Here is a 24,590-nt window from a genome sequence, read left to right as displayed (position 1 = left end):
GGGATGTGGGATTTTTTTTTTTTTTTAATTAAAAAACCCACACATCCGAGACTCAAATATGAATTATTTTAAATTACATAAACTGATGCTTTCTTCCAGAACTATGAATAACAAAGGATTAACTATATCTGCTTCACCTAAATTCACAGTGGAGTTTGCAGGGCCCCAGAGACCACACAGGACTGAGGCCTTCGACCCCCAGGGCCCTGCCCCCGCATTCCTAATTGCTGAGAAATGCTGACTTGGGCTGTGGTGCCCAAGGTGTGCCGAAGGGCAGGAGTCTAAGAGCACAGGCTCCTCTCTCGCTGTCTCCCTCCTCTATACCCATTAGCGACTCTATTAAATTGGACCTCACACTATGAAAAATGGTTTGCAACTCAGAATTCTGCTAAGGACTCAGGCCGCTTGCTGACTTCCAGCTGGTTGGTCAGTTGACTTCTTATTTTCATTCAGGTTATATTTTGTCTTTTGAAAAACATCTCTGCAGCTCAGCATTGTTTAAGCTTGCTGTTCAGTTATGCTACTTTTCCTTTTGTATATTTACCATACATCTTTCTCATCTTCCTACTTCTTGCTTTTACTTTTCTCTTTTTTATTATAAATCACAACTTTTTATGTTTAATCATTTTATCAGTCTTTTTTCATCTTTTTTCTCTATTGGTTTTACTTAGTTTTATTAAAAATATCACAATTTGGTCATTCCCTTAACTTTTATTATTTTTAACTGTTTTATCCATTTTCAATTCAATAAATTCTATAAAAATTGTCATCTTTATTTCTTTTAGCTTTTTCTTTGTTTAAGTTTGTAAAACCCTTTGTTATATAATCTTTTGTTATATAATCTTTATTTGTTATGTAATCTTTATTTGTTTCGCATTTTTCTGAAAAATTTAATCTAATTTGTTTCTTCTCCTTTCTTATTTTTATTTGGTTTTATGTCATGATTCGTCTTTAGGATGGCCGGCAGAAATCACAGGCAAGGTGGTGGTGATGGTGGACATACACACCATGATAAAGGGAGACTTGTGGACCTACTATCATTCAGAAGTCCCCAGAGGCTCTCTCTAGTTCTATTACCCTCTCGACCCCTACTTAGCAAAAGGCATTCTTTTATAATGTTATTTGTCTTCTAAATATTTTACTCTAGAGTAGTCATGAGAGGGTATGAATTGTCCCATATCTGTGTGAGGAGATCCTTATTCTAAATTCATAGTTCAACCATAATCTAAGGAGTTCCAGTTGGGCAGGAGATTATAGTAAGAGATGTTTGCTTCATCAAAACACCTGGCCTGACTTTGGCTAAACCACCCATAGATTTCTGTCAAAAAAGGCAAAGTACAATATCCATCATCATATTTCTAACATCATTTCTACATCACCCTGATTCCAACATACTTATTTCTAGCTTAGTCTTCTCCCCGCTTAACAGATCTACAGAAGATCATCCAATGTATCATCAGTTTCTCCAGCTATCTTCCCTCACCATGCGACAGAAGGAGAAGCTCAAGAGAACTGAGCTGATCCTCAATGAAATGAGGGGATAGGTGGGTTATTTGTGTTGTTTCATCTTAATTGATCATTTCTGCTTGAAGTGGATAACACCATAAATGTATAGTAAAATCATTAAGTGTATGGTTTATTTAGCCTACCAAAATCAAATGAAAAGATAATGTTCCATCAACTGAAGAGATTTATATGATCTACAGAAGGTCTCAAGATAGACTAAAACAGCTCAGTTTGAATTTCTTCTTCCCTATGTCACTCCTCCACAAAGTAACACAAAGCTATACTAAGAAAACATCTTGGTTAGTTTTCTGGACTTGGGCCGTAATGTTCATTCTTCTAATTTCCTGCGGTTTTCTCCCATTATGCCTCTTGTTTATTCTTTTTGGATCCTCTCCCTGTGGACCCAGCCCACTATTGCCTAATCTCCATTATTTTATCCCGCCATCCAGTCCTAGGAAATGACATTAGCCAAGAATCATCAGGCCATTCCTATTCACTACCCACACCCATTTAGGACACAACACTCTGCATTCAGCTTACTCACTATTGAAGGAACCTCATGTCAGGTATCTTCCAAGATCTGTCCATCTATGATACAACCTTCTAATGTCCATTTGAATTTTGTCAGCTCAACCAGCAACTGCAATTCTAGCTGGTGCAAAGCTGCACAATTATGCTGGTGTCTACATTTCCTCATAGTTAGGAATGTTCCACCCAGTGAATGGGAATCCCAAGGAAATTACTGCAAAGGAATTCCACAGTAAGGAGCCTCACTGGTTTGTTTTTCTAATTCATTTTAGTAGTAGATATGTGCTACAAGAGACCTGTATTTTAGAAATCTGTGTCCTTGTATCAATGGTTAGGATCCTTCCTGTTTTTCTCCAGCTATGAAGGGTACAGATAGGCACTAAAAAGGTCACTCTGATAGCTGTCCAGTTCAGAATTGATGGCTGTGCAATTTATGCTCTAGAAATATAGTAGCCCCCCTTGACCATGGGGATACACTTCAAGACCTCCAATGGATGCCTAACACCACAGACAACACCAAACTCTACACTGTATATTCTGTTTTCTCCTATATATACATACCTATGATAAGGATTAACTTATAAATTAGGCACAGTAAGAAATTAACAACTAATAATAAAATAAAACTATTATAACAATACACTGTAATAAAAGTTAAGTGAGTGGCTTTGGGGCCATCATTAAGTAAAATAAGGGTTACTTGAACAAAACAATACTACAATACCACAATAGTCAATTTGATAACCAGGACAGCTACTAAGTGACTAATGGCGGGTGGGGGGATGCATCGCAGAGACACTGGACCAAATAGAGGATTCACATCTGGTAGGACAGAGCAGGATGATGCGAGACTTCATCACGTTTGCTACTTAGAACAGAGACCAATTAAACCTTATGAATTGTTGATTTCTGGAATTTTCCATTTAATATTTTCAGACTGTAGTTGACCTCAGATAACTGAAATCGCAAAAAGCAAGACTACGGATAAGGGGAGACTATTGTACATTCATTCTGCTCATTCTTTCATTTTCCTGATAAGCTGCACGTGCCTAGCCCACCTGTGCTGTGATAAGGAACAGAGAGCTTTGCCATTACCTTTTTCCAATATTTTGTTTCATTTTATCTCAGACTCTAACAAGAAATAACTTATTAATAAAAACCCTGTGTATATTCCAGAAAATTATAAACGTTTAACTATGCTGTTAGAAGAACTTGTTTAAAGAAGAAGAAAGAGAAGGAGAATAAGAAGGAGAAGGAGGAGGAGGAAGAGGAGGAGGAGGAGGAGGAGGAGGAGGAGGAGGAGGAGAAGGAGAAGCCACGACCTAGTCAAGGGCCTCCAACAGGTTTTCCAGAAAAGGCACTCGAAGCTCCCTCAAAATTTCCCAAGTTGTTCAAATTCAGAGAAGTGATCATGGCCTTGCATGGCAGAGAATGTAAATTGGTTGGTATGATTCTAAGATTTACAGAAAGCTTTTGCCAAAATCCTGGAGCAAAAATAAATATATCACTTGCTGTCAACCCATGAATATAAACTATTAAATAATAAAAATATTCTGCTGAAAGTCAACTTAGAGACAGAAACTAGCTATTACCAAAAGTAGGAATTTGAAGATTTCTTCCAGAGTCCGGGTCGATACCATTTAGAAAGTATAACTAACACTAAATTATACTTATGTTTAATACATAATACTTTCCATTTCTGAGAAACAAGCTCAGTAACCCCTGCCATTGTTCATGAAGTGGGTGTTACTTCTCATACAAATAGAATAATCCAATATCAAAAGAAAGAAACATGTACGCCCAAAGATGTTGTTCTCCGCATAATTCACAACACTCTTTATCCAAAGCTATCTTATATGATCTAAAATTGTGAAATGATTGTGATGATTAATTAGTAAGTGAAATGATTAATGTCAAATACACAATGGAATAATTCTGTGCTGCAAAAATTACGTTTATGGCTTGCAATAACATGAAATAATTGTATACAACAATTTTAATTGGGAAAAAGCAGAATGAAAAATTGAATAAGCAGCTTATATAAAATGTTAAAGTAAAGAAAGAAATTTTAAATGGCAGAAATATCCCCAGGTAGGTATGGAAACATGGGAGACATTTAATTTCTTCTCTGTGTAATATGATAGTGAACGAGAATTTTTTCCATGATGCAGATGTTTATAATCAGAATCCAAAATTGAGAACAAACATATTAAGAATTAGGTAAAACATCCTAAACGGGTCAAAATAATGGGGCCAAACACTACCTCGCAGTTGATTAAACAGAAGCTAAACTGTTCTGCTACTCGATTCTTTATCGTACCACTACTCTAATTCCAAAAAGCAGACAATCAAGAGAAGGGAAAAGAAATAGAAGTGATGACCCAGCTTATAAAGAGTGAATTATTCAAGGTGTACCCTCAGGGGCACAAATGAATCCACATGAAGAAACGATGAGGTAGAGACATGAGCTGGAAGCTGCATTATCCCCCACTAGGAAAGGAGGTTAGCACCACAGTCTCCAATGGAGCCCTAAGATGCCTCTTTCCTTTGAAACCAACACCACCCCAAGAAAACAATACTTACCATCTCTACAGAAACCAGCACATGAAGAGGAGTAACTGCTGGTGAAAATAGCCAGTCTGAGCCACTGCAAGACCGGGTACCCTCCCGAAGCAGAGAACCAGCACAACACATTTAGAAAGTAATTTTCCTAACCTTCCTCCCAGCTCATCCAATACACTTGAGAGACTAGACAGAGGCCCAAAAAAGGGAAGAAGCAAAACAAATTAAAATAATATAATAAACTACTTACATTATTTTAATGTGTTTTCCACCATAATCATGTGGAGGGTTTGTATTTGTTTCTGTTTTTGATTTTCAAACTCTAATCACTTTTACTTGGTCATATCAAATATTTTTGGGGATTAAGGATATGTAAATGCTTAAGTCCCAGGGCTCTTTATCTGCTTCTATATTAGGGCTTTATGTATTTTGTGAACATGTCTCATTTTCCCCCTTAAACTGACACCTCTTTGAGTGCAGAGTTTAAATTTGATGTATCTTTTTATCCCCAAAGTATCAACACTGTTCCTTGCATATAGAGGGTACTCACTAAGTATTAATGGGATGAGCTCATTGTTCATGTATTTTGCTATTTCAGAGTATATATATGAAAACGTTGCTTACACATTTGTTCATGAAAAGTGATCTGAGTGACTAGTTATTTAGTTCTGGAATTAGAATTTGGAAACCTATATAAGGTCTTCCACCCTAGTGGATCAGTAGTTAACTGATGTAGTTGAATGAAATATTTACAATTGAATCTAATACATAGCCTTCCAACTTATTCTAAATTGAGAAAAATGTCCCAACTTATTTTACATTGGGAAAACCTTGGATTTCAAGGCAATTATCTCTATTATCAACATCTCAAAAATATAATTCATCTGATGCTGAAACTTGAACAAGTTATTCATCCTTAGCTACAATTAGGGATTGATATGAGAAAATATTCTACATTATAAATTATCATTCCTATCACATGTGTCAGAATTAAATACAAACATGCAAAAAATTAAGGTTAGTTTTCTAATCTCTTAGGTGGCAAATCACACTTACTCAAGTTGACCATGTACAGTTGGTCAAATAGTTATATACATGTAGATAGCCTGAAAGACATCTGAAGGTCATGTTATGTGATCTTTCACTAAAATAACTAAATGAAAATTCTACAGAACATAAGAATTAAGGCCAAGGTATTATTTTAAATGCATAAGTAAAAAGCTATTTCATAATTCCATATTTTAACAAAAAAGAAAATTATTCAAAGTCTAGAATCAGAGAAAAGCTCGCCTGACACCAAAAATCTACCAAGAAAATTAATATATGAAACACCAATTTTTTTATCAAAATTGTTTGCTCTAAATTTATTTTAAATATTAATTTACTCGTAGAAACACACACAAAAAAATGTCTAATATGGTTGCGAATGTTATTACATGTATAAAGAGACAAATAAACTTGACCTAAAAGAACATAAGTTATAGGATATGTTTGTATCATCATTTAATTCATAAAAATATTAAACCTAAGATGCAAATTAGAAATTTAATTCATAATTGTAATAGAATGCCACTATATGAATGCAATAAATTATTTTGTACCATGTTTCTCTTCAAAAATATATTTGATCACTACAAAATGTATATACAACTATTTTTAAGAATGAAAAAATGATGAGATATATATATATATATATATATATATATATGATTTTAAACTAAAATTGAGCCATCCTATCTGAATGCTTAAAAGTTCCGACTATAACCTAAGGCAAAATAAATGTCTTTTACATTGAAAATAAAAAGGAGAGGTCAATGCAGTTGCTATGATTGGGCTTAAAATCTTGCTCTAAGCTTCCTGGCAGCTAAAAAGAAAAGAAAATTTAATAGTCTGTTACTTCACCTCACCAACAGAATTATGACAGTACTTTCTCCAAAGACACATTGTGAGAATATCCTGAGAAAATATAGATGAAGTGTTTAGCGTAGTGCCTGGCACACGGGACACATCTAATTAAGGAAGACATGGTAAATGCTACTACCAAATCCTAAGAGAATTTTCCTGCATATATCATTGTATTAGTGATTTAAATGAGAATCATTTCATTAAATTTGACTGCAGCAAAGTTTGAAGTACAAAGATAGTTTCTTCTTTTAGGGAATACTCATTATATTGGTGCCTCGCACATAATACTGATCGGTCTTGTTACAAAGTAATGCTCTTCAATAAATATTTCTGGTATCAAAGCCTCCAAGCCTTTCTCTTTTCCTCCACAGCCTGTACATTTCCTGAGCTTTCGACAAAGCTCTCCTCTTCAACTCTTCCAACTGTCTTGCAAAGAAAAAAAGAAAAAAAAAACACCTAAATTCCCAGTCAATGCCACCTGCCATAATGGGGCACATAAACTCATCCAGAGCTAAGGGAGGGAACAGAGTAGAATACAGATGACATCTTTTCGATTGTCTTGCATGTTAAAATTTTACCTTCTTAAAAAATATCTGAAAATTTGAGTGAACCTCAAGTCCCTGACCTTCCCCCTTACCTCCCATTCTCTTTATAACTAGGTTCAAACTTACTATCTCTGTTTCCTCCTTAAACTCTTACACCCACCAGAGGCAGGTTTTGTGCCCACCAGATCTCCACTGAAACTGCTCTTGTTCTGCAAGGTTTCGAATGATTTCTAATTACTAAACTTTATGACACTTCAGTTTGTATATTTTTGACCACTCTAAAACATGTATTTTGGAACACATCTTCTTTCTTGAAACTCTCTCTTCTTAGGACTTATACGGCATCACATTTTCATGGTTCTCCTATTCCTAGAAAACCATTTTCTCTTTTTGTTCTTTGTCAGGTCATCATTCTCCACCTAACTCTAAAATGTTGGTATTCCCAGGAGTGCCATCATTGTCTCTCTTCTCTCACTTTTATATTTTTTCTAGGAAGATTCACCCCTATCCATCTTTCCATGACTCCCCCTGAACACAAAGCTATCCCTGCACCACCCTAATCTACATTAGCAGGAAATGGACTATAAGAACTTTGCATCCTCAAGGAATATGTACTCCAGTGCAGTCATGGGGGAAAGTGGAGTTAAAAAAGAACTTCCCAAAGGAGTCACAGAAAAATGGACTAGGGAATTCCTCTCACACGGCAATGTCAGGAACTACCAGAGAGACAAATCAAGGAGCTTTTCTAATCCCAGAGAAAAGAGTCTTCATAATTCCTGTGCAGCAAAATTTGATAACTGCTATGGATAGTGACTTCTATGTATTTCTCATTTTCCTCTTTTCTGAACGGGAAACTTTAAAGCAATTATTCTACTCCTTCTCTACAATCAGATTTTTAGTGCTTATGGGGGAAACAGAATGTCTTTTACTTTATAGGTTACCAGACCACAAGAAGATATATCTAGCCTTGATCCAGAGATCAAAAACTTTGAGTTGGATGAGTAACCTGATGGATTTCAGAGCTTATCTTCCTTATGGAGGAAATGATGGTGTTCTACAAATGAACAGAAGTGTGTTCATGGATGTTCGGGAGTCCAAAATGTTGTCCCCCAATATCCATTTACCCCTTTTTCAACGGTGATAGCATCTCCCATTTGGGGCTTGGCACATGGCTTTCCAGAATCAAGACTGCATCTTCCCTTCCCCTTTATAGCTAGGTAGAGTCGCGTGACTAAATTCAGGTCAATGGGATGATAAGCAGAAGTGTTTATGAAGCAGCTTCTGGGAAGATTTCAGATGAGACAGAGCATGTTTGCCCTCTGCTCTCTGCTTTCTCCCTTCCTCCAGCTTTCTGCCTGTAACTTAGATGCCACCACTTATGACAAGGAAATAAGATATAAGTAACCTTTGTTCCTCATGTTTTCGAGCACCACATTAGTCCTCAAGTACCAACCCACATTTTTATGTACAGCTAGAATAAACTTCTATCTTGTTTAAGCCACTATTAATTGGAACTTTCTGTAACTTAGAGTAAAACCTAGTGCTAACTGACACAGGTATATGAAATGGAAAAAGGTCTCTTACTTGAGCAACTGAATAGATGAATGGTGATACCGTTCATGAAGACAAGAAAGGGCAGGTTTGAGCAGAGGATTCATTTTAGATGTGTTGAGAATGGAGTGCTCATAAATATCCAAGTAAAGACACTCTCAGAAGAGGATTTTAGGCAAAACTACAGAAATCTGTACCATACAAATGTATATAAAACCTCAAGAATGGATACGTTCATAAAAAAAAAAAAAAAAAAACATATATGGGCAACTATGGTATGAATCCAAAACATTATTTCAAGCCTACAAATTTCTGTCATTTCTCATATTCTGGCTTTCATTCTCATGTTCACTCAGTATACAAGGTATTTATGCTGAGCCAATCTCATATCAGATCTGACCTTGCCCCGTAGGAATAACCAGTGGAAAACACTGTTCTAATAAAGTCAGTGGAAATTTCAGACCTGTCCAAATCTTATCTGCACTATTTATAGTCCAAGAAACAGAACTAGAACATTTTGGGTGAAATGGGCTTTTCTGAATAACACCCATCATTCACAGTCATAACTAAAATAAAATCATAAAAATCTCAGGATAGAAAGTTCCTTCTTAACCAACACACCACTATAAATGTTACTTCTTCATAAAAATTACATGTCATAAATACAATGCAGCGAGAATCCTAAATGAACAAATTTAAGAACTCTCCTCCATGTTTGAAAGAATCAGAGAACAAAAAAATTCTCTTCCAAGAAAGAACTTAGTAAATGCAGAAGTGTTAAGTACTTCTCGTGTAGTCTCAAGACAGCTCTTTTCCATCTTGAATGTGCACAGAACCAATTCACTGATGATATTCTGACATCAGCAAGTAAGCTCCATTTAAATATCAGGAGCCATTTTTTAACTTCAAGGTCATTCAACATTGTTAGAATTTACCAAAGGAGTTTATGGAATCTCCCTCAGCGGCTTTTAAGAATCAGTTAGACATTCATTTGAAAGAATTAGTTTAAGATAACTTGAATGTACTTCTTTTGCAACAGGGAGTTGAACCACAAGATTGTTTTTCTATGACACTATTTCCTGGCTAGAAATTGAAGGTGGGACAAGAAAATAACAGTAAGTTTGAAATTTGGGGTTTTATTATTTAAATCACTTCCTCATATTTAATGAGCTGCAAATTTCACCATTTGTGGCATTTAAATATGTTAAAGACTCTAGGACATTTTTCATGCCCTTGCCAAATGGGATTTATTTAATTTCTGACTAATTTGTACTTAGGATTTCTCTGAAGGAAACATAATGTCTTGGTTCTGGCTCCAGCTTTATAACTTCCAGTCAAGGCAAAGAACCGCAAGACTGTGCTACCACAGTGGACTGACCTCTATTGTTCAAGGACATGTTGGCTTGCTTGGACATTCTTTGATACTTGAAACTAGTATTTGAAGTCATAGAAAAGCGTCATCCCTATGGTTTGGAAGCAGTTAACTTTTCCAACCAAAAAACTGATGCAGTCAACTCTTGATCTGTGGGTTAATGAGGTGGAGAAAGGTTATGACTGAATTCCAGATCATAGATAAAGCAAAACGGCATGTAAGCCTGATTAATCCCCACCCAAGTCGTCACCTCAACACTTTCAATTAAGAATGAAAGAACATGTATAAAACAGTAAGGGGAAATGGACCCAAAGACTTATTCAGAGCATAACCTCAGGAACCAGGGCTATCAAGTACAGGGAGAGTGATGAACTATGCTCTCTACACTTATTTTTTTTCTTTAGGAAGAATACAGATGCAGAATTCTCTCTTAAGGGGTGTAGGAAAACAAGATCCCATTAAATTCCCGTGTCCCAACAAGACCATAATTACCAACAAAGTACTTGAGCAAACTATTAAATGGCTGGAACAGAGCATTGTTTATTGTTGACTACTACAAATGACACCATGTTAAAATTCATAAAATGCCTGGTAAGTGAAGTCCTTATGTCAGAGTACCCCTTCTAGGAAAAGAGGCCTACCTTCCCTGCACCTCTTAGTAACTCCAGCCTCAGACTACAGGAACTGAAAACAACAATGCTCCTGTGATTAAGGAAATCTAAGCTGCTACTCCTGCAGCATTTACAGGCTACTGATTACACCATAGAGCATTATGCTAAAGTGTCTTCATCCTCAATGCTTTCCATCTGGAAAATGTTCCAACGGCAAAAGAAACGTAAACTTTGAAGGTGAAAAGACACTAAAACTAGTCACAGTCTTCACGAAGAAGGTGTATGAGAAATGAATGCACATGACTGGCTTGCCTTAGATACAGCAAGCAGTGGATAAATTGATCCCAGTCTATAAGGCATGTATTCAAGTCCCCACGACTTTTATTACCTGTCCACGTACCCTTGGAAAAGCCCTCTATACTATCCAAGGCTCAGTTTTCTCATTAAAAGAAAAATGGGGAGGAGGAAAAAGGGAAGAGGAAGAGAAGAAGAAACCTGTATTATATTTAACTTAATAGGTTGTTGTGAGGGTCAAAAAGTTAAGTGATAAGTTCTCTGCAAAGTACACAATTCTATAGAAGACAAGGAACTACTATGCTTGTTATTTGATTATCATTACTTGGGTAATTATCAACTTAATGTCTTCTTAAGTATCCCCCAATTCTGTTCCAAAATCCAACTGGAAGTTGCACTTTCTAATGCATAATAAGGAGAGCTATACATTCACAATACATAGGCCACACATACAGTGTGTGCCAAGTACCAGGTCCAGGACATAGTATAGCATGTGTTATATATACATCCATCACATATTTAATCTATCATTTGTCCCACAACTTCTATGAAACAGTGAACTATTTTTATAAAAATTGGGTACCTAGTGATTACACCAAACAATTTATGCCTTACTGCTACCTAAAATATTTTCTCTTGGGATGGGATTCTTGATTTTTATTCCTGTCCTATTCTGTAGAATAAATATCTCCTTCTCTAGAGTTCCCAAAAGGATATGTCATCTAATAATTGCTCGTTACTAATAAAATTTAGGAAAAAAGAGAAATTAACATTTATTGTGCACATATCATGGGCTAAGCACTTTACAACTGGGAAAACCTAATTCTTGCTGAGAAACCATCATGCTCCAGGCTCTATAATAGGCAATTTCCATATATTATCTCATTTAATTCTGACAGCAATAATGGAAAATGCTTATTTTTCAGGTGAGAAAACTGAGTCTCAGTGAGGTTAAGACTTACCCAAATTCACACAACAAGGTTGCAAATTTGGAATTCCAGCACGCCAACTTTCTCATTCCAAATATGTTTAAATATTAACCAGTTGATTTTAAGTAGGAAATAAGGTTCACAAAATTATTCATGGAATATACAATTATCTATAGAACAACCATGTCAATGGGCAGCTGCTTGAATTCTTCTTAAGACCCAAATAATAGGGGTAGGGGTGCGGAGGGTAAATAAAAATATGAAAACAGTCCAAAAAGAAAGTTATCACATTTGACCCCATCTTTTTTCTTTCCTTTAGTTAGCAGATGTCTATTCTTTCTTAGGCTAGTTATTTGGAGAATCAAGAAAAGATATGGAATTTGACAGGTAAACTTTATGAATTAAAGACCAAAAAACCTTAGGCCTTGCAATAATGCTTCTGGCAGCCAATCAATAAAAATTAACTGTATAACTACTGTATTATGTTCTTTGCCTCGGCAACATGTCATCTCCAGAATACACTAGATGCTCTCTTTTATCATTTTATTGTACCCTATACATTTCCTTTGTAGCTGTGTAATGTTTTTCTGCCCCATGAGATCATATGCTAAGGTACACAGGGTAGGGACTACGTATTTATCTTGCCTGCTCTACACCCAGACTCTTTGACAGCGTTCTCTCTCTCTCTCTCTCTCTCTCTCTCTCTCTCTCTCTCTCTCTCTCTCTCTCTCTCACACACACACACACACACACACACACACACACACACACACACACAGAGTATTTACTAAATATCCACTGCATGAATAAATGAACCAAAGGTTTTAGCAGATGACCAGCCATACAGTTCGATTAGTGTTTCCCAGAGGGCCACGAACTCTAAGCCAATTTTAAATATAAACCAAAGACTACCTGGCTTCAACATTTAAAAAATAACATTGTTGTACATTTTTTTTTTGCCTTATCAGAATGTTTCCTGTGGCTTTTTTGCCTACAAAATAATTATAGCTAAATTTTCCAAACCGATCTCATCCAAAAATCAGAGAACAGCCTGCCATCACACCTGCGTCAAGCCATTTCTGTTCATTCCCAGAGTCGTAGTTACTGTCAAAGACAAGGTTTTCCTTTACATTTTCAGGATGTTTTCCAAATTGTTTTCTCAACAAGAAGTTTTACCTTCCTGGCTTTATTTCCTGCCAGTTGTTAACTATTAATATTCCAAATGCAGTGTACCTGCAAACTGGTATAAAGGTTACTGTACGGAGGCAAAAAATATAAAAACTGCACATGAAAAACAATAAAGATTAATATGAAGAATAAATCTTTGTCAGGTTAAAATTTTCAGAGAAAGTTCTAGAAAAAAATTCTAATAAACCCCCACACTCGTGATTAGCACTATTCTAACCATAAAAAATTTTAACTTTGTAAAAGTTAAATTATATAATGTGATTGTATTTTTAAGTCTAAAATCACTTCAAATGAGCTGGTATGTACACACAGAAATCAACATTTGGATTTCTAAAATGCTCATTTTCGATAACAACACCTTTGTTACCTTTTACTGCCTTCTCTCATAATGGGTGGCAGAATACCCCATCTGCAGTATCCTGTGTAGACTAAGTCTTTTTCTCCTGAAATGATCATGTCCTTTTTCTTGAACTTCCTTCCATAAATGAATCTCTATGGTAATAACTCATTCAGGAGTTTTCACCCAATGAGATTTACTGCTTCTGATTAAAATGGCAACACACATTGCTTTTACTTTCGTGGACAGATTAACTAATGATATGTGAAGCACATTTTTATATGAACTTGAGATGTAAAAATGAATTGCCCTTTTGTATAATCTTTGGCCCATGGTTCTGAAAAGTTTTCTCAATGTATTTTGGTAAGACATGCTCAACTAGTATTCTTCTTTCCTGTGAATTTTCTTCTGATGTTTTTGGGCTTCTTTTCTCATTGTGCGATGGCATCTTTCGCTTAATAGTTACTGGAAAAGCTTATTATGAAAATTAAACTTTCCCTCTGGAAATTTCAAAGATTTATCAAGATATCAATTTCCAAGTTCAAATTTCGTCTTTTTATCAGTGAAGTGAAAAATGTTATGATTATTATACTTTCTTTTCTTTAATAACAAATAATATAATTGAGTAGTAAAAATTTTGTTTTTGTTTACTTTTCTTTTACATTTTTGCTATGAAATATATCACATGTGTAAAAGAGTATGCTAATTGTTTATTTTTTCATGTCAGAGATAAATAATAAAGCGATCACACTTACACTAAGAGCCTTGCTGGTAACTACAGGCTACCTGGGGGACCCTCTCCAGTTAAATTCCTTTCCCTGCCTCCTACCCACAAGGTAACTACCACTCTGAATTGTATGTTAATTATTCCCTAGCTTTCATTGTACTTTACCTATATCTTTGTGAAACATGAAAAAGTAGTTTGTGTCTTTTAAAACTTCGTATGAGTGAAACCATACTATACGAGTTCTTCTATGATTTCTTTTACTCCAAATAATATTTCTGAGATTCAAGCATACTAATATATGTAGCTAAGTTGATTCATGTCCAGTGCTGTATAACATTCCAGTGTATGAATACACCACAATTTATTTACGTAAGTTTTTAACTTCCCACTTCCACAAGAGTGAAATATCTCAATCATTAGCATGTCCCTGGTTATTAAAGAGTTTGAGCATCTTTTCAGACGTTTATGAGTCATTAGCATTTCTCCTTCTGTTAAATGCCTAGAAATATTTTTGTCTGTTTTTCTACTTTTTTCATCTTTTTATGGATTTGTCGCTGTATCTACTTCTGTTTCTTGCTGTATTGGTTCACTCTATACCTTTCTGAATGAATAGGAATTCTTGATTTTAATGTGATTGGATTTATAAATCTTTTCCTTTATGGTTTATGCATTTTATATCTTGTTTAAGAAAGTCCTTCTACCATAGATGATAATGATATTCTGAAATTGGATGTCTTATAAAATTTGTATGGTTTTGCTTTTCACATTTAATTCTTCAGCCTACTAGGCACACAAACAATGCATACACAAACAGTATAAGATGATGTAGTTTTTTTTTCCCCCTTAAGATTCTCTAATTAATTCAGAACCATTTATTTACAAGATTGTCATATTCTACTGCTCTGCAGTGTCACATTCACCACAAATTAGAGGTGGGTGAATTGCTGAACTTCATGTTTTGTTCCATGGATCCAGGATTAAAATCAATCTTTGTATCTAATAGTCTTTCAAGTTTGTCATCCTTCTTCAAGATTGTCTTACATTTCTGTATAAATTTTAAAATCAACTGGTCCATTTAAACACACACACACACACACACACACACACACAAAAAAAAAAAAAAAAAAAAAAAAAAAAAAAAAAAAAAAAACTTTGTGGAAATTTTAATTAAGATTGCATTGAATCTATGGATTCATTTGGGTAGAAGAAACATTTTGACAAAACAGAGTCTTCCAAACTATGAATGTTATAATCTTCCTCTATTTAGATATTTTTTAAATTGTCTCTAGAAATATTTTACAGTTTTCTATGAAAAGCACCTACATTTCTTCCATTAAACTTATTGCTAGGCATTTAATTTTTTATTATAAATGGTATTGTTTTTAATTTTAATTTTCTAATTGTTATTGGTATTTAGAAACACACTGATTTTTCTATGATGACCTTGTTTAAATGACTTTATTAAATTCAGTTATTAATTCTAATAGCTTATCTGTAGATTGTTTTGAATTTTCTACATACATAGTTGTCATATGAAAAATTACAGTTGTATTTCTTCCTTTATAATCCTTATGCTTTTTATTTCTTTTTCTTGCCTTATTTGTTGTAATTATTTTCCATCTCAAGAGGAAAATGGAAAAATCAGAAAAGAAACATATACATAGATGATGTATTATAGAACCGGACACTAGGAACCTATATAATTTTACTAACCAATGTCACCCCAATAAATTTAATAAAAATGTTTTTAAAAGGAAATATGAAAAGGGTAGATTTTCTGTTACCAAGTTCTTTGAATAGACTTTGAATACTTTGAAAGACCCCTTTCATCCACCCTTCTCTCCATTCCTAATTAAAAGATACCCAACTGTACCTCTTCTTTAATATATCAACCAGTTCTCCAGGTTCCTAATATGGACCACATGATCACTCACATTGACAACTTCTTCCCAGTTATCTAAACTTTCCTATCTCCTTGGCTTTCTGCTTCATTCTGTGCAAGTATAATATTCACAAAGCTAATCATTATCACTCACCTACGAGATACACAGCATTGTGCTCAGTATCACATATTTAATCCTCACAACAAACCAGGGAAGCTGATACTATTAGTTCTGATATCCTTGTGGTCTTTTTATAATACAAGAGTGTGACTTTCTTCTATAATAAGAAAAATAAGAAAAACTTTCTAAAATAAATGTTTATTTCATGAAGACTGTATTGGAAAAATCTATACATACTTGTAAATATATATATATATATATATATATATATATATATATATATACACACACACACACACACACACACACACATATATACATATATATTTATCTATCTGCAGTTCAAGGCAAAATATGGAAGGAGAAAGACAAGTAGAAAGTTTTATAGCACTGATGTGAATAAAGTGAATAAAGTCCATTTTAAATATGCTTAAACGTACCCCAGGAGGTAAAACACCATGTACTAATCCATTCTTCACATGGATTCTTCAGGACACTAAAATGGGAGAATTTCATCTTTATGCCTGTTAGCCCTTCTCTCCTTTGCTAAAAGTCTATTAAGGAGGGTAACTGTCTGTAGCATCTATAATTTTTCCCTTTGCTATATAAATAGTTTTCTAGTAGACATTACATTAAGATCACAATACACAGCAGGTAAGATTTAAAAAGAAAAATGATGAAGACTCTATTTGGGCCTCTGCCAAACCCTGGCCGTGTGAATTGTGAGAAGAGCATTAGCTCCACATTTTTTCAATTATGATATAATAATCTTGCCACCTACCTGAAAGAATTGCGTGAATTAATATAAGAAAATAATTTTCGTTTCTACAAAGTAGGCACTTTACAAATAAGTAAAATTGTTTCACACTGTTCCATTAACTTTGAATCTCCTTATTTTGAAAAGAAAATATAAGAAGGGAATAAATGACAAATATAGTTTATATTCTAACTACTTGCTCTTAAGAAAATGATTATCTTGATACATGTTTGTATGTCACGATTTATTTCTGCCATTTCTTGAGAAACAGCATTAAAAAATTAAAAATGTGTTTACAACTTTGGCCTATTACCGTGTTTCCCCAAAAATAAGACCGGGTCTTATATTAATTTTTGTTCCAAAAGACGCATTAGGGCTTATGTTCAGGGGATGTCATCCTGAAAAACCATCCTAGGGTTTATTTTCCTGTTAGGTCTTATTTTCGGGGAATCACGGTACTTCTACCCTTATGAATTTTGTCTAAGAAACATGCCAAAATATAAAAAAGAAAAAAAAAGTTTATATACAAATATGTTTATTGCAGACTAATAACAGAAAATAAATTAACAATCCAATAATGGGGCAATATTTAAATAAATTATGATTTAGCCACATATTAAAACATTATCTAAAATATATATATATAAGTTTTTTAAGTAATTTTGTAAAAATAAGGAGGATGGCTTATCTTATAAAGTTAAGTGAAAAAAGACAATGAAATTATTTACATAATCTGAGCTCAGCTATACCATAAAAAAGGATTAAAATGAATAAAAAGTTTAACAATGCATGTATTAAAATGGTCGTGTTATAAATAATTATATTATCTTCTTTTAATTTTTCCAGCTACCTATAGTGAATTTTTGCTATGTTTATAATGAGGAAAACTGAAAATCATTTAAAAAAAAAAAATACTTTCAGAATACATTTTAAATTCAATGGATTGAGTTTACTAAGAAACTGAAGCAAAGCGAGGCATCAACCTCTGGTTCCAAGACAATACCCTGATAAGTTGGAAACTCGGGTTCCAACACATTACTGGTGAGTCTGACATTACCATCAGACTCACTAGCACCTTACTCATTTTATTTCGTAAGGAGTAGAATTTAATCAACTCATGGGCCTTGGTACTGTGAGGTCCCACATGTTAGCACCACAAAAAAATCCCGGAAAACAGCACTTAGCAACCCCTAGCTCCACTGTTCACTCCGTTGCCATGACTAGACCAGATATCTGGTTCATCCAGAGCACAATTTCTGTTTATCTAAATTGGCCTAATGGGCAACTACTGCTGGCTACATGTTTGCCCTTCTACATATTTGCCCTTCTAAAGTTTACAAATAGATTATCTGAGTCCTGAGACCACTAATAATTTGCTTTGAAGGATAAAATTGTATCGACCATGTTTCTGAGGACAACCTCCTCTCCTTTTTCACGCTTTACTTTTTTAGTTTAACACAGGCACAGCTTTGTGCGTCACAAGAGTCATAAACCTCCCAGAGAATTTCCTCTGGTTCCAGTCAGGCTTTGTTCACCAGACTTGAAGGGAGCAAATGCTTGCACTCTGACTCCAGCAAATAGGGGATACCTGGAAACCTGACAGGATCAGCATTTGCACCATCGTTGCATATTTTGGAGTGGTCTCCAGGTCACACACATGAGAGGTCTTGCTCTGAGACTGAGGCTGCTCTTACAGGAAAAGGCATAGGCTTTGGAATCAGAGAACTTTGGGTCCAAATCTTGGCACAGGCATTTATTTATCCTGCAACGTTGGCAAGTTACTTGAGCCCTGGGACCTGAGAGGTCCTTGTTTGTAAAACGAGGGTAACAATTCTTAACTTTTCTGAGTTTGTAGAATGATTTCTTGAGATGATGTAGGTAAAGGCTAAATACAGTATTTGATATTAGTATTTACAAGATTGTAATGAAAATGAATGTACAAGTGTTAAAAGTTTTAGCTGAGACACTTCCTAAAATGAGGAGCTACACACAATGCAAAATTGTTCAAAGAATCACAGAACCAGAGAGAAGACTGAGATAAGAAGATTGGGAGTGGAAATTAAGAAGGAGGATAATTGTTGCATTGTTTTTAGCACCTGGATTGTATTATCTTGACTTTTTTTTTCAATTAGTATTGTTGGAGTTTAACAGACAGCAATTTCACAAAACATAAATGTAATGCACAATAAATTATCACTAGGTAAACATCCATATAACACCCAGCAGCACAGGTCAAGAAGTAGAATATTGCCAGCACCAGAAGAACCTAGAGAGGAATTCAGAAAATTACCAACCCTTTACCACAAGCCAAAAGACAACAACTTTAAAGAAGGCAATGTCCCCTGCTGTTGGGAACATGGGGGCAAGAAGCTAACTAAAGTAGCCTATGCAAGAGAGTAACTATTTTCTGGGAATTTATCAGTGCAAAGAATGTATGAGTGTTTCTCTTGGACCAAATGTGCATCTCGTGTGAAAGAGAAAAACATATGGGGAATTTTAGATACTAAGAGTGCCTGGAACACAGATGAACAAGCATCAACAGAGAGAGGCAAAGGTTTTCGTTTAGCGGTGATGAAAGAAATAAGCAACTAGGCTAAATAGAAATGCATTTGCCCATGCCAGAGGAATGGCGGGAATTGCAATATGGGGGATATCTCTGAAGAAGCCTCATGTGTGTCCAAGCAAGGAAGAATCAGCTTTAATGTCTACTGTATCCAGAGCGTGTCACCATCACCTCAACAGGACCAGTCAAGAGAAATGTCCCTGTCCTCTCCTTCCTCCCCACCCAGCAACATGGGAAGGACTAGAAATAAGTTAGTAAGTGAAAACAGGAATTGAAGGCTAGGCGGCCATAACACAAAAACCTATCACGTAGGCCATCCATCCCGGGACATAGGTTTCCCAGCCCATAGTAGGCTTAGATTGCAGGAGAAGCTTAAACTTTAAATCAAGTTTAACATTTTAATGAAGATTGGTGACTCTTACATGGAACTAGACATTTTGCTCTTTGGATTTAGACTCTGATTTACTTAAGATTGTCAAAAAAAAACCGCATTACATACATTTTCAGTGTCAACCAGCTTCACTGAAGCTGTAAGAGAACAATGAAATGAAAAAAGGAACTGTTTCTGACTCCATCATTTGATTCATATGTGTTCAATATACCAGGTGTTTCGTTATTCTTATTATCATGACAGGGTTTGAGACAGGTGCAGAAAACAGCTACATGTTATCCAACTTTTGGCAGCCTTTGGTGTGATTTGGCTCTCCTGACACACCAGCAGGATATACAATTAAAAAAGAATATCTGCCCCGGTGAAGTAGCTGCCCTTGGAATAAAACTTTTTAAAGTGATTTTACAAACAGCATTGCCTATTTCAATGCAGTAAGTAAGGAAAACATCCTCATACCTCCACGTCACTTACCTGAACACTAGGACACTGCAAGACATGTGTATCGCAATAATGAGGAAGAACACCTGTGGCCCAGGTGTCCAGGTTACTGCTCAGATCCCCAGCACTTCCAGCTGCTCTTTGCTTTGGTGCACTGCCAGACCATTTCCCTGCACGTAACTTCAACGAAGCTCGCATTGGAAAAGTTCATCCAAGAAAGTGTCTTCCCTGGGCTCTGACATTGCTTGCACTTGTCATAGTGATCCTTAGGGCACTGCATCATATCAAAAAAGCAGGGCTGTTAGCATAAATGAAAAGTCATTCAAAAATAATCAAAATGTAGCTTTCTTCCTCTGTTTATAGCCGGAGAAGTAAAATTTTAAACTCAGTGATTACAAAAAAAGGTGAAAATATCCAACACCAGAAATGTGCTGTCAATTAACTCCCACAAGCAGAAGTAGATTAAAATAGGGTTCTTGAATTCTAACGCTGTTACTGGCTTATATTTAATAGAGTTTTACAGTTCTAGAACTTAAAAACCAAATGAATTAAAAAAGCATCCTCTCTTTGTTTATTGACCAGTGAATTATAATTTAATTTTGCTGTAGCTATAAGCCTTTAGCCAAGTTCAAGTCTTCACCGAAAGGACTTAGTCCATATTCCAAAAGTATCAGAGTTGTGAAAAACCTTAAAAAGCATTTTATTCCATGCCTCATTTTCCACACAGGGAAAACAAAGACCCAGAAGGATAAAATGACTTGTCCGGAATAGCCTAAGTAATTAGTTGTAAAGATGAGCCTAGAACTCCAACTACCATCCTTTGCATTATGTAGGAGTTCTCTACCACCTTTAGTGTCTCCAGAGATGCCTCCAAGGCTGCCTCTGGTTCAGGAAGATTTTTAGCAGTTTGCTGCAGAATGCCAGACCCTAATATCCTTTCTCCATTTCAAACTAAACAACTTCACTTTGTTTTACATATTCACCCCCACTGTAGAGTTCATTTGGCTAAAATATTTGAAAACCATTATTTTCTATGAATATCAGTGAACTTTTTATTTGCAAAATACACATTGTGAATCAAAAGAAAAATAAACCTAAGCATAATTTATCGTTTTGCTAGTCTCTGCAAAATACACCTGAATTACTACTACCCCTTACCAAAAACAAGAAACATCAATTAAGCAGCCTGTAGATTGACACTCCCCTCCCAAAAATTGCCAACTGGCAAATAAATCACGAAATGTTTGTTAGTTGGACTTTGATCGGATAGTTGGTTTTAGCTACATCATATATTGTATCTTCCTTTGTTTCATTTCACAGAAGAAAACCACTCAAAGAAAATATGTTTAGAATATGACTTCATGGGAGAGGGTGAAAGGACCAATATGTGTACATCAGGCATTTCCACAAAAGCAGGTGAGTTATATTAGGTATGTCAACTGTAGTCATCATTTCAACATTCTGTCATTATGTGGAAAATTTACATGCCAGGATACTTTTATTCAGATATATCTACCTCCAGTCATTCTAATTACATAAAAGGAGATCTCTCTGATACTAATGAAGAAAAATCTATGCTCTAGCAATGCCTGAAATGTCCTGTATTGTTAACTATTTATCACTGGTTATCACATATCCTCACAATTGGTTTTCCAGTTAACTGAAAGAAGATGATGGGCAGAGTTGATGAATAAAAAAGACAACAATGACAAACAAATGTAATCTTTTAGGTATAAACAGTACTGCTTCTTCAAGAATAAGATGGAAATTACATAAGCCAAGATGAATAGCATCTGAATAGATAATAAGTTAGTATATACAGAGTTCAGTATATGTGTGAGGGCAAAATGAATTATAGCAATACTTTTTCACCTTATATACAAGAATTTGACCTTTAGTTAACGTTCTACCTCTGTTCCCTCGGTAACCCAGTAAAAGCTGGAATGTTACATATTTCACTAGGCAAGTTTGCTTATGGTAGAAATGATCTCTGATTGGCAGACTGCATCTGGCTGGGAAAGCAATAAATACCTCATTGGAAGTCATACCTTTGGGCTCCCCTGAAGGACTAGTTTCTTTCACTCAGCATATGTTTTCAAGGATCATCCATGTTGTAGTATGTAACAATATTTCACTTCGTCCTCCTCTCTTTTTTTAACAGATTTATTGATTTCTAATTCACATAACACAATTCATTCATTTAAGGTGTACAAGTCAATGGTGTCTAGTATATTCAGATTTATAGAAACATCATCACAGTCCATTTAGAACATTTTCATCACCTCAAAAGAAACCCTGCACCACTTTACATTCCTACCAGCAGGACATAAAGGTTCTCTTTCCTCCACATCCTCCCCAACTCTTATTTGACTTTTTGATTCCACATGCTTACTTCTAATAATCACTTTTACTTCTCTAAAGGGTTTATACTTCATTCAATGATATTTTTAAGAATTTTGCCCAAGATCAAAGTCTCTAGCTTCTAGATTGTAAAAAATTTCCTTCCTGTTTTTAAGAGACAATATAATAACTGCCTTTGTCAGTCTCCTGCACTCATACTCATTTTCCAAGCTTGTTCAAACATCACCATTTCTCAAAGATCACTTTCTCAAAGTGATGATGTCTTAAAGATCATTTCTTAAAGATTACAAAGGAAAATAGGTAACAGAATTGCGAACCCAGAAATAAAACCACATAAATATGGACAGACAATGTTTGACAACGAAGCAAAAAACATACAACGGAGAAAAGACAGCCTCTTCAATAAATGGTGCTGGCAAAATTGGAAAGCCACGTGCAAAAGAACGAAATTGGACTGCTATCTGTCACCATGTACCAAAATTAATTCAAAATGGATCAAAGACTTAAGCATAAGACCTGAAACAATAAACTGCACAGAAGGAAACATAGGTACTAAACTTATGGACATTGGGTTCAAAGAGCATTTTATGAATTTGACTCCAAAGACAATGGAAGTAAAAGCTAAAATGGATGATTGGGACTATATCAAACTTAAAAGCTTCTGCACTGCAAAAGAAACTATCAACAAAATAAAGAGACAACCCTGAATGGGAGAAGATTTTTGAAAACAGTGCCTCTGATAAGGGGCTAATATCCAAAATATACAAGGAACTCATACAACTCAATAACAAAAAGCAAACAACCCACTTGAAAAAATGGACAGAGAACCTGAAGAGACATTTCTCCAAAGAGGACATACAAATGGCAAATAGACATATGAAAAAATGCTCAATATCACTAATCATCAGAGAAATGCAAATAAAAACCACAATGAGATATCACCTCACCCCATTCAGAATGGCTATCATCAAGACAAATAGTAACAAGTGTTGGAGAGGCTGTGGAGAAAAAGGAACCCTCATACACTGTTGGAGGGAATGCAGACTGGTGCAGCCTCTATGGAAGGCAGTGTGGAGGTTCCTCAAAAAATTACGAATAGAATTACCATATGACCCAGCAATCCCTCTCCTGGGTATCTACCCAAAAAATCTGAAAACATTTATACATAAAGACACGTGTGCTCGAATGTTCATTGCAGCTTTATTTACAGTGGCCAAGGCATGGAAACATCCAAAATGTCCTTCGATACATGAATGGATACAGAAGTTGTGGTATATATACACAATGGAATATTATTAGGCAGTAAGAAAAGATGAAATAAGACCATTTGTGACACCCTGGATGGATCTTGAGACGCTAAGCAAAATAAGTCAGACAGAAAAAGCAGAGAACCATATGATTTCAGTGATATGTGGTATATAAACAAAAAACAAAAAAAGAACAAGACAAACAAATGAGAAACAAAAATTCATAAACACAAACAACAGTTTAGTGGTTACCAGAGGTAAGGGGGGCGGGGGGTGGTAGATGAGGGTAAAGGGGATCAAATATACGGTGATGGAAGGAGAACTGACTCTGGGTGGTGAACACACAATGTGATTTATAGATGACGTAATACAGAATTGTACACCTGAAATCTATGTAGCTTGTCACCCCAATAAACTTTAATTTTATAAAAAGGGAAAATAGAAGGGAAATAGAAAACTGAGTATCCGTTTGTGTCTTTTTCAAAACTGAGAAGAAAGTTTGCATTAAAAACAACCCTCAAAACGTAGATGCTCTCTTTTTAAAAAAAAAAAAAAAAAAACACTGCTTTGAGCAGTCAACCAACGACTGGCAACCGACTGCTGGGGGGGCGGGGGGGGGGATAGCGCAAGACCCATAATACCAGCATGGGCCATGGAGCTGTGTCCTACATAACTAGACTGAGAAACAACACCTTGAAGGGGGGCTGGGGGGGAAAAGAAAAAAAGGGGGGGGGAGAGTACGCCAAACAATAGAACAAAATAAATGGTAAAACTG

The 24,590-nt window shown here is 35.4% G+C and overlaps 1 long non-coding RNA gene across 1 annotated transcript in view; it reads right to left on the bottom strand.

Annotated features, from left to right (window-relative positions):
* Positions 1-24,590, bottom strand: part of LOC141568780 (uncharacterized) — a 137,965-nt gene that overhangs the window by 105,433 nt on the left and 7,942 nt on the right. The window contains exon 2 of the long non-coding RNA XR_012491969.2: positions 20,241-20,481. This is a non-coding gene — a long non-coding RNA (uncharacterized LOC141568780). The remainder of the gene's footprint in view (positions 1-20,240; positions 20,482-24,590) is intronic.

The sequence above is a fragment of the Rhinolophus sinicus genome, chromosome 1 (assembly GCF_057876585.1).
Source record: "Rhinolophus sinicus isolate RSI-liver-muscle chromosome 1, RSI-T2T, whole genome shotgun sequence".
Classification (NCBI taxonomy): domain Eukaryota; kingdom Metazoa; phylum Chordata; class Mammalia; order Chiroptera; family Rhinolophidae; genus Rhinolophus; species Rhinolophus sinicus.
Note: the sequence above shows the minus strand (reverse complement) of the source record. Positions and strands in the feature narration are given on the sequence as shown.